The following is a 10,000-nucleotide window of genomic DNA, read 5'->3' as shown; positions in this document are numbered from 1 at the left end:
ATATTAAGGTTTTGCAATTTAGTTAACAAGTTTGATTGTAATTGGTCTATTGATATCATATTTTTACATCTCATCAAAGCCACCTCTCATTATACATAACAATCTCAGTTTTTTAAAATCAATCTTCCTCCATATTGCATCAACACTTTTTTTTTTCTTTTGGTGTGTATGTTTAAAATTAATGTTTTGGCTGCTGTGACCTTTGATGTCTAAAATACAATTTGGTAAATCAGTCAGTCATCCTAGTTAATTTGACTGCACAAACCTGTTACCAGTCTACCGACAGCTTTCTCTTCTGTGTGCTCAAAATTATGAGAGGTACCCGTTCTCTCTAGGTTACCATTATTCACAATGAATATGTATTCATATAGAACAAGCCAATAGCCTGGTTTTCTGCATCATTATGCTGGGTATCCTGTCACACATCAGCTGATGTACTACGCTTTTGTTAACATTTTACTTGTCATCACTGCGAACTATTTCTCTTTTGGTGATATTTAGTTTTACTTGCTTAATTGGCGCCCGGAAAACAAAGTTTGTAAATTTCTTTTTTAGGTTCATGAAAGGAAATTAAAATGTTGATTTTTTAATGCCTTTAGAATGACGTTAGTGATAACTGTTTCGTTTTGAAAATCGGAATTTCATTGTTTGACGTGTAGGTTTATAGTGTGCATGCAGCACCCAGACTTGTCCGCAAAGAATACAGTACACTGCTTCCAAAGCCAGTCTTTACACGGGTGAAATATATATATATATATATATATATATATACATATATATATATATGTATATGTATATATACTTTTATTAGGAATTCCTCCTTAAAAACTACTAGTATTTTCAATATCAACACCCTTGGCCTTTACTGTAATATATATATATATATATATATATATATAAATATATATATATATAAATATATATATATATATATATATAAATATATATATATATATATATAAATATATATATATATATATATATATATATATTAGGAATTCCTCCTTGAAAACCACTTTTCAATATCAACACCCTAAGCCTTTACTGATGTGAATAAAGGCTCACACTACTGTACTTATAAAGTTTCTTGCTCCGTAGTTTTATTGACAATGTGGTCCAGAATGAATGGACTTCATAACCTTTGGGCGTAACACCGTAAGCAGTGATGCGCAAGGGGGCCATTCATTCATTAGTTCTAGAGCCAGTGTATTGGTGCTGCTTCATCCACTGTTAACAATCACTCGTTGTCTATTCTCGAGATACCTTTCTCTGATTGTCTCTCTGTCTGTGTGTCTGCATAGGCGCTCTGTTTGCCCATTATTTCCCATTTTTCGTTTTTAGCCGCAGTATTACTTCCGGGTTCTGGTGTGGGAGTTGGAGTGACTTTATGGGAGTCGCTGTAGGGTGTGGTTGAGCGAATGGGGGGGAGAGGTCAAGTTTTAGGCCTAATTTTGGTGCCGCAGCAGAGATGGAAAATCGGAATCGAGGGAAAAATTCAACGTTTGTGAAGTATTGAGCTGTTAGGTTTGTTTGCTGAGGGATCTTTACGACGGTAATTAGTTTTATATACCACCGGTAATAATTTTTAAGCACGTAGGCTATATATGATACAAAAATATTTTGAAATGGTCTGGTAGTTATGTTTATCATATTTCATGGTGTAACTTAAAAACATATATTTTACTTAGAAACTGGAACTGATTGGTATGTTGTCGATTGTAAGCGATTTGTGTTCTTGTTCGATTTTGCTGTTATTGATAATTTACATATTGTATATAAATTAGATTGGTTTCACCCTTTCCATGGGTGTTTGAATGACCTTGTCTCAAGATCCTACCCTGTGAGATATATATATATATATATATAGATATATATATATATATATAGATATATATATATATAGATATATATATATATATATATATATAGATATATATATATACTATATAGAGAGAGAGAGAGAGAGAGAGAGAGAGAGAGAGAGAGAGGGGGGGGGGGGGGTTACTAACCTGGGAAACTTATTCCAAGGCGAGGATGAGATGGAAGGAGCAGGTGAGGATCGGGATGGGAGGACCATTATGTCGAAAAAGCCATATTATTAAAGGTATATTAATGAATCACTTGAAGGAATGTATTTGAAAGAGGCAATTGTACGTTATAATGTCATTCACATTTGATTTAATTTCCACATGGCGTTGATGGCTATTGCTAATATACAAGAGGAAAGGAACTCTTTCAAGTTAATAATTCCGTGGCTATGGTGAAGGTTTGATGGCCTGCATTGGAGATTTAAAAAGCCGAAAGAATAGGCCTTTTGAACATTTTCAAGATTTCATGGCGGCCTATTATGTTACTCCTGGCTTTTAAAAGATCAGTTCAAATTACTCTTCTTTCTTCCATGGTTACCCGACTACCTTATTAGTCTTAATAGAGAACAGGTGCACTTTAGCTCGGTTAGTATTTGAAACTTGAACTTTTTAAGGGACAGAATCTTGTGAACAACACTTAATTGATATGTGGTTATGGATGGATGAATACTTATACGACGTATGATCTAAAATTGTTGCTTGAATTGTGAATAAACTCAAATTCTTGATAATCATCAGGGGACACTGAAGTGGGGTCCTAAAATGTTGACTTTGGAAGTGACCAGTTCTATTGAACAGTTTCCCATTTATAACAGGTCATACATTAGCCTAATTTTTGGTCTTGTTAAAGGAGATAGCATAAGCGTTAGTACATTACAAAGGTTTTGCATTACCCAAAAGGAGGAAGAAACACAAAAGCCCTTACTATAGGCTAGATATATAATTTAATGATGAAAGTGTAGTTTATGAAAAAAAAAAAAAATTGTACTCTCAGTAATAGCAGTCTTTAAACCTTAAAAGCCTATGCCTTAACTTCGTCGATCACTCCTTTAGCTATCAGTGTGTGAAGATTGTGACAGTCACTCTTAAAGTAACTGGTGGTAACTAAAGCAATTACAGACATTTCGGTATTATAAATACTTTCGTAATTTATTGGAGGGACAATGTTATTCCCTTTGAAATTGGCGGCAATGGGAGAGTTTGACCTTAAACAAATTGAATGAAATAGGATATGCGCTATTTTCCTAGTTGGAGCCTCTGGGCTTATATCGTTCTTCTTTTCCCTCTAGGAATGACAATAATAATAATAGAGAGTTTTACTTGTTCTGAAGTGTCTAGCGATATTTCTATATAAAGATTGGCAAGTATACTTTACAGCCTCATTATTTATACAACTAATATTACTAACACATCATTATTATGGTTGTTATTATTATTATTATTATTATTATTATTATTATTATTATTATTATTATTTCAAAAGGTTAACAAACTAACAAGTCATGATCCCTAAAGCCGCTTAATAAGCATTCATTTAATTTATCTACAGTAATTAGGTTATCTGGATTAGAAATAAGCTTAATGATTAGGTTACTCTAAGTGCGTTTTTTATTTCTTATATACTGTATATATATAATACATATATATATATGTATATATATATTATACATATATATATATATATATATCTATATATTATACATTATATATATATATATATATATATACACATACACATACATATATACACAGTATATAGTGTATGGATATACATACACGATATATATAGTGTATGTATACACACACACACACACATATATATATATATATATAGTGTGTATGTATATATACACATAATTTCTAACATGAAACGTGTTAACCTTTCACAAGAATTCGCTCCAGAGAAAAACAAAATCATTACCATTTTAATCCATTATCGACTAAATCCTGGATGAACGCCTACTGTAGTAACATTTTCAAAACATTGGTCTCATACTAAGGTCTTTCCTTTCCAATTCTCAAGCTTGCCATTTATTCAACCGCTGTTATCTTCGATCTCCGAGCACTTTTGAATTATAGACTCTTAAACGTCTATTCAATGTCGTCTTTCAATATATCAAAATCCCCTCAAAATAGATTTATTCTTTCATTTATGGTAACCTTTTCACCACTTCTACGGGTCTTCACGTGTCTCCCATATCGACTTTTGGTCCCCCACAATAAGGCTGTTTAAACATTTAATCTAGGTTGCTTCAGCCTTTCTCTTTTTACCCACTGTCTCAGATGCCACATTTACTTTAACTGTTGTACAGTTGAGCTAGTTTGACAATTTCCTCATAAGTTTCCTCTCCTCTTGCAATAATCCCTCTCATCTTGCAAGTTTTCTTGTTTCACAAGATCATATGATTTGGAAGATGCTACAATCAAAGAATTGTATAAGTTATAATGAAAATGTTTCGTTAGATGATTAATATGGACCCGCCCGAGAAGTAATTCACTCGACTTTAGTGGAGGGTTGGATTTAAACCCAAAACAAGAAAAACAAGATCATACTCGCGCATCGTACCCCCATCCATACTATACCTTTGCTCCCACTTCCTTTCATTCATCTTGCCGTCCAGTTTTCCTTCATGTTGTAACTTCGGGGGTACCCCTGTTGCACATGTGTGCTGAATGATCTTCCCGGCCCCATAGATCCAATCCAGTCTACCATCATTCATTCATTTATTCCTAAGTAAGATAAATTACTCCCACTTCTGTTTTCCGTATTAACCCTCAGTATCCATCTTTCTGGTTTCCATCTACCCTCATTACCTTAACCATCATATTATCTCTTCTTGGAAACACCTCTAAACTGGCTTCTGCCGTCTCCCTTCGTTCGTTGTTCCCAGTTTTTACTGGCCTCTTCAAATTTTCTTAGCTGCCAACAAGTGTCATCTACTGCATCCCATACAAAGCTCATTTTTACATTAAGTAGTTCTGTCATTTTTCTAATCACTCGATCACTACATACATAAAGGTTCTAAACCACCACAAACACAAAATTTCCCTTATCCTGGACCTATTTTCACACTTAACTAGTCACTCTCCTTTATACATATTCTAACGCATTGTTGGCTACAGAAAAACTTTTAAATGCACTCGGCAACTTATCTCTACCATATATAGCCTAGGTGTACATGTTCAACGCCCTTCATGGTTCCTCCCAGTCAATTTTTTCATAAGGTTCTTTTTGTTCCATATGTGGTACATAGTCATTTCCATATTTATTCAAACTAATCATACAACTTTTATCAAGTCCTTTTGTCACCAGTCTTATTTTCTAAATCAAAATCTTACCTTCCACATTCCAAGTGATATTCCCCTTTACTTCTTAAGTCTTTTATCACTTTTCCATATGTAAACAGAACAATAAATATCCTTGGCCATTCTTTTGGGATCTTTCCCTTATTCAAACAAACCTAAAAACTTCTGGTTAGTAACGCAACCATACTATCATTACAGCACTGCAATATCTCGTTTGTAATCTTATTAACTCTTGGATTTGTGCCTTCAGTTTGTTCTTCCTCGACCTTTTAATCACCTTTGTTTACATATATTTGTTTTTGTTGTTACTGTGGAATTTTTGCATTGCATTAAACGGTGAAATATCTAGGCATAACTGGTTTTCTCTGATTATAATTGTTATTGAAGGATTTAATTGATATTAGCAATTTTGAGATCACTATAACACAAATTAAGTAATTTATACTGGTTTTGATTTTTTTAAAACTTTTTAATCATTTTTTAATCGACCTCAAAACTAGGGTAAAGCCTATCCTTTATCATTGTCCTTCATACTCTATATATGTTAAAATGGAATATACAGGCTCTTTAGACCTCATTTATGTCCAGTTTAACATTCCCGAATCCTAAAATAGGATTTTTTTTTTTCTTTGTAGGATTATCAGGAATTCGAATGCCGTATCCAGCATTTCCCTTTCTTTTCTGACAAACATTTTCTCCCAGATCTGACAATTTATAGGACTTTTATTTTTAGGCCTATAGCCTACCAATAGGCTTAAGTAGTTTTTTTTTTTTTTTTTTTAGATTTTATTTTGGTCCAGAAGGTAACTAGGCCGAAAGATCGGTTAGGTAGTTAGTTCAGTCAATTTTTTTTTTCGGTCGTTTTAACTAATATGATTTCCGTTGAATTTTACATGCAATGTGGTTAAATCTAAAGGGGCTATTGTGTAGTGCTGTGTTAGTATATGTAGAATATCGTTTACTATTATCAACCACAACTTCGTGTAATTTATCATCTTCGTTATTATGTTTACTGTTGTTGCTATTTTCACCTTCCCATTTGTATTATTATTGCTTGTTAATTCACTTTCGTAATTTTTTGTTAAATCAGTTTCGTTATTATTGTTGCTAATTTTACCATCCCCTTTTTATTATGATTTATATTAGGAATATTATAGTGGATTGTAAAAGGCAAATTAAAGAATATTTACGTGGTTTGTAAAAGGCAAATTAAAGAATATTATAGTGGATTGTGAAAGGCAAATTAAAGATTTCCTTGGTTTTAAAAGGCAAATTAAAGAATATTATAGTGGATTGTAAAAGGCAAATTAAAGATTATTTCCGTGGTTTTAAAAGGCAAATTAAAGAATATTATAGTGGATTGTGAAAGGCAAATTAAAGATTTCCTTGGTTTTAAAAGGCAAATTAAAGAATATTATAGTGGATTGTAAAAGGCAAATTAAAGATTATTTCCGTGGTTTTAAAAGGCAAATTAAAGAATATAGTGGATTTTAAAAGGCAAATTAAAGAATATTATAGTGGATAGTAAAAGGCAAATTAAAGAATATAGTGGATTGTGAAAGGCAAATTAAAGAATATTATAGTGGATTTTAAAAAGCAAATTAAAGAATATAGTGGATAGTAAGAGGCAAATTAAAGAATATTATAGTGGATTGTGAAAGGCAAATTAAAGATTATTTCCGTAGTTTTAAAAGGCAAATTAAAGAATATTATAGTGGATTGTAAAAGGCAAATTAACATGTCACATAATCATGATATTGCGAAGCCTCTCCTCGCCCATGTGACTGACAAGGCTCGGGCCGACCATATCATTTTCAGGCGACTGCATTTATTTATACGATTTCTTTCAAAAAAGGATTTCAACCTCGTTGCCTTCATTTCCGCTTTCAAGTGCAATCCTTTAAATGGCAGGGGGTATTGTGCTACGCCGCTCGAGAGCTCAATCTGGCTTTTCCTTGGGATCTCCAGAGCTCCTTGGAATCTCATACCTTCGAGTGGAGGCTCCCACTTATGTGCTTAAGGTTCATCAAGAGCAACCGGATAATATACAGCCCCGGGGCAGATACCCGCAATCGCTCTCAAGCACGCACACAAGGAAGAGGCAGCAGGCAATCTTTCTCTTCCTGTCGTGTGTTTGTATGATCATCTTGTTAAAGGGTTTAATTGCTGTTACGGGACTCGAGTTTAGTCGTCTTGGTTGGTGGCTTAGACTAGACCTGAGGTACAGTTAGAATCAAAAGAACGCCGACACTCGGGGGAAATCTTCTGTCAGATGTGTCTATGGTTCCCATGACAAAACAGACAAGGTGTTGCTCTTCTTACTACTTCTACGAAATGGGCGGAGCCTTCTCCAACCTTGGCGAATCAAAGACAGCTAGTGAAAGCATTAAAATTTTACAAATCGAGATGCCATATTTCATTCTGTTTTATCATTTGACATTTCGAATATCCACTGCAAATACCGAATAGACACACACACACACACACACGCATATATATATATATATATTATATATGTTTGTGTGTATATCATGAATCCGCAAAATCTTTGTAGAAATTATTGGAGTATCGCAGCTAAACAATTCCTTCCGTTAACAGCTACATTAGATTATTTCAACATACGTCTTGTTCAAGTCACCTATGGAAGAAAAAGTACTTTCAGGTATGGTTCGATATAAGATAATGATAAAAAAACACCATACATGAGTTATACCGGCCTAAATGACATTGAGAGAGAGAGAGAGAGAGAGAGAGAGAGAGAGAGAGAGAAAGAAAGAAAGAAAGAAAGAAAGAAAGAGAGAAAGAAAGAAAGAAAGAGAGATATATTCGGCCTGAATACATCACTAATATATTTGTAGTGCGTTAGGCAAAATTCGCCCGTAAATTTTTCAATTAGGTTGGTGACAAATAAATAGACAGAGGTGAAAACATGACCTCTTTGGCGGAGGTAATAATTATAATAATAATAATAATAATTGAACCAAAACGTAAATTTTGAGAGCTCTGACGAGGTGAATATTGGCCCGCGCATTGAGCCCCTTTATAATTTGGATTGCAAAATATTTCTTTGGATTTATTAAACAGACGGGGCGTAATCCATGTAATTAGTTCTTCTTACCTTCTATACAGTATTTCTGGAATTTATCCATTTATCCAAACCCACCGAAACCTTGTAAACCTTCCTGAAACCACATTATTACTTCCATTCTTGCCTGTTTGCCTTTCAACATCATATTTCGAGAGAATGGAACTTATAATGTTTCTCAAGGTGATATTTATTCTGAAATTTAGTTTTATGTAAGTGGGCGATATAAACTCGACGCTATCTTTTATAATTTATTATGGAGAGAGAGAGAGAGAGAGAGAGAGAGAGAGAGAGAGAGAGAGAGAGGGGTTGGTGAAGAAGTGAGAAGGGGTGAAAGAGTCCGAGGGTGGTGAGACTGAGAAAGGGTGAGAGCGAGGAGGAGTGAGAAATTGAGAGAATTTTGAGAGCCAAAGAAGATTGGGGGCCAAGATGTTCATTCCATACCAGTTATGTTACAGATGAACTCTTTATGATTAGTTGGTAGCTTGACTCCGCGTTATCCATTTCAGTGTTAAAATTACAAACTTCATTTCTAACTAAGCTGATATTATGTAATTACCGATAATCTGTTGTGCTACGTCTTTATCGTGCGATTTGCCAGTGGTAAAGGGGGGAGCCCCGCCCTGCCAGCGGGAAGGGGGGAGGCCCCGCCCTGCCAGCGGGAAGGGGGGATCCCCGCCCCGCCTGCCAGCGGGAAGGGGGGATCCCCGCCCCGCCTGCCAGCGGGAAGAGTGGATCCCCGCCCCGCATGCCTGCCTGCGGGAAGGGGGGGGGGGTCCCCGCCCTGCCAGCGGGAAGGGGAGAGCCCCGCCCTGCCAGTGGGAAGGGGGGGAGCCCGGCCCTGCCAGCGGGAAGGGGGGGAGCCCCGCCCCTGCCAGCGGGAAGGGGGGAGCCCCGCCCTGCCAGCGGGAAGGGGGGAGCCCCGCCCTGCCAGCGGGAAGGGGGGAGCCCCGCCCTGCCAGCGGGAAGGGGGGAGCCCCGCCCTGCCAGCGGGAAGGGGGGGAGCCCCGCCCTGCCAGCGGGAAGGGGGGGAGCCCCGCCCTGCCAGCGGGAAGGGGGGAGCCCCGCCCTGCCAGCGGGAAGGGGGGAGCCCCGCCCTGCCAGCGGGAAGGGGGGAGCCCCGCCCTGCCAGCGGGAAGGGGGGGAGCCCCGCCCTGCCAGCGGGAAGGGGGGAGCCCCGCCCTGCCAGCGGGAAGGGGGGAGCCCCGCCCTGCCAGCGGGAAGGGGGGGAGCCCCGCCCTTCCCGCTGGCAGGCCCGGGAGGGGGAGCGCCCGCCGGGCCAGCGGGAGGGGAGGAGACCCTCCGGGCTAGCGGGGGGGGGGGAGGGAAGAGTCCCTCCGGGCTAGCGGAAGGGGGGGGAGTCCCTCCGGGCTAGCGGGAGGGGGGGGGAGTCCCTCCGGGCTAGCGGGAGGGGGGGGAGTCCCTCCGGGCTAGCGGGAGGGGGGGGGAGTCCCTCCGGGAAGCGGGGGGGGGAGGGAGGAGTCCCTCCGGGCTAGCGGGAGGGGGGGAGTCCCTCCGGGCTAGCGGGAGGGGGGGAGTCCCTCCGGGCTAGCGGGAGGGGGGGGAGTCCCTCCGGGCTAGCGGGAGGGGGGGAGTCCCTCCGGGCTAGCGGGAGGGGGGGGGAGTCCCTCCGGGCTAGCGGGAGGGGGGGGGAGTCCCTCCGGGCTAGCGGGAGGGGGGGGGAGTCCCTCCGGGCTAGCGGGAGGGGGGGGGAGTTCCTCCGGGCTAGCGGGAGGGGGGG

Source organism: Palaemon carinicauda, chromosome 6 (assembly GCF_036898095.1).
Source record: "Palaemon carinicauda isolate YSFRI2023 chromosome 6, ASM3689809v2, whole genome shotgun sequence".
Lineage (NCBI taxonomy): Eukaryota > Metazoa > Arthropoda > Malacostraca > Decapoda > Palaemonidae > Palaemon > Palaemon carinicauda.
The sequence above is the reverse complement of the archived record's forward strand: the minus strand, read 5'-3'. Positions refer to the sequence as shown.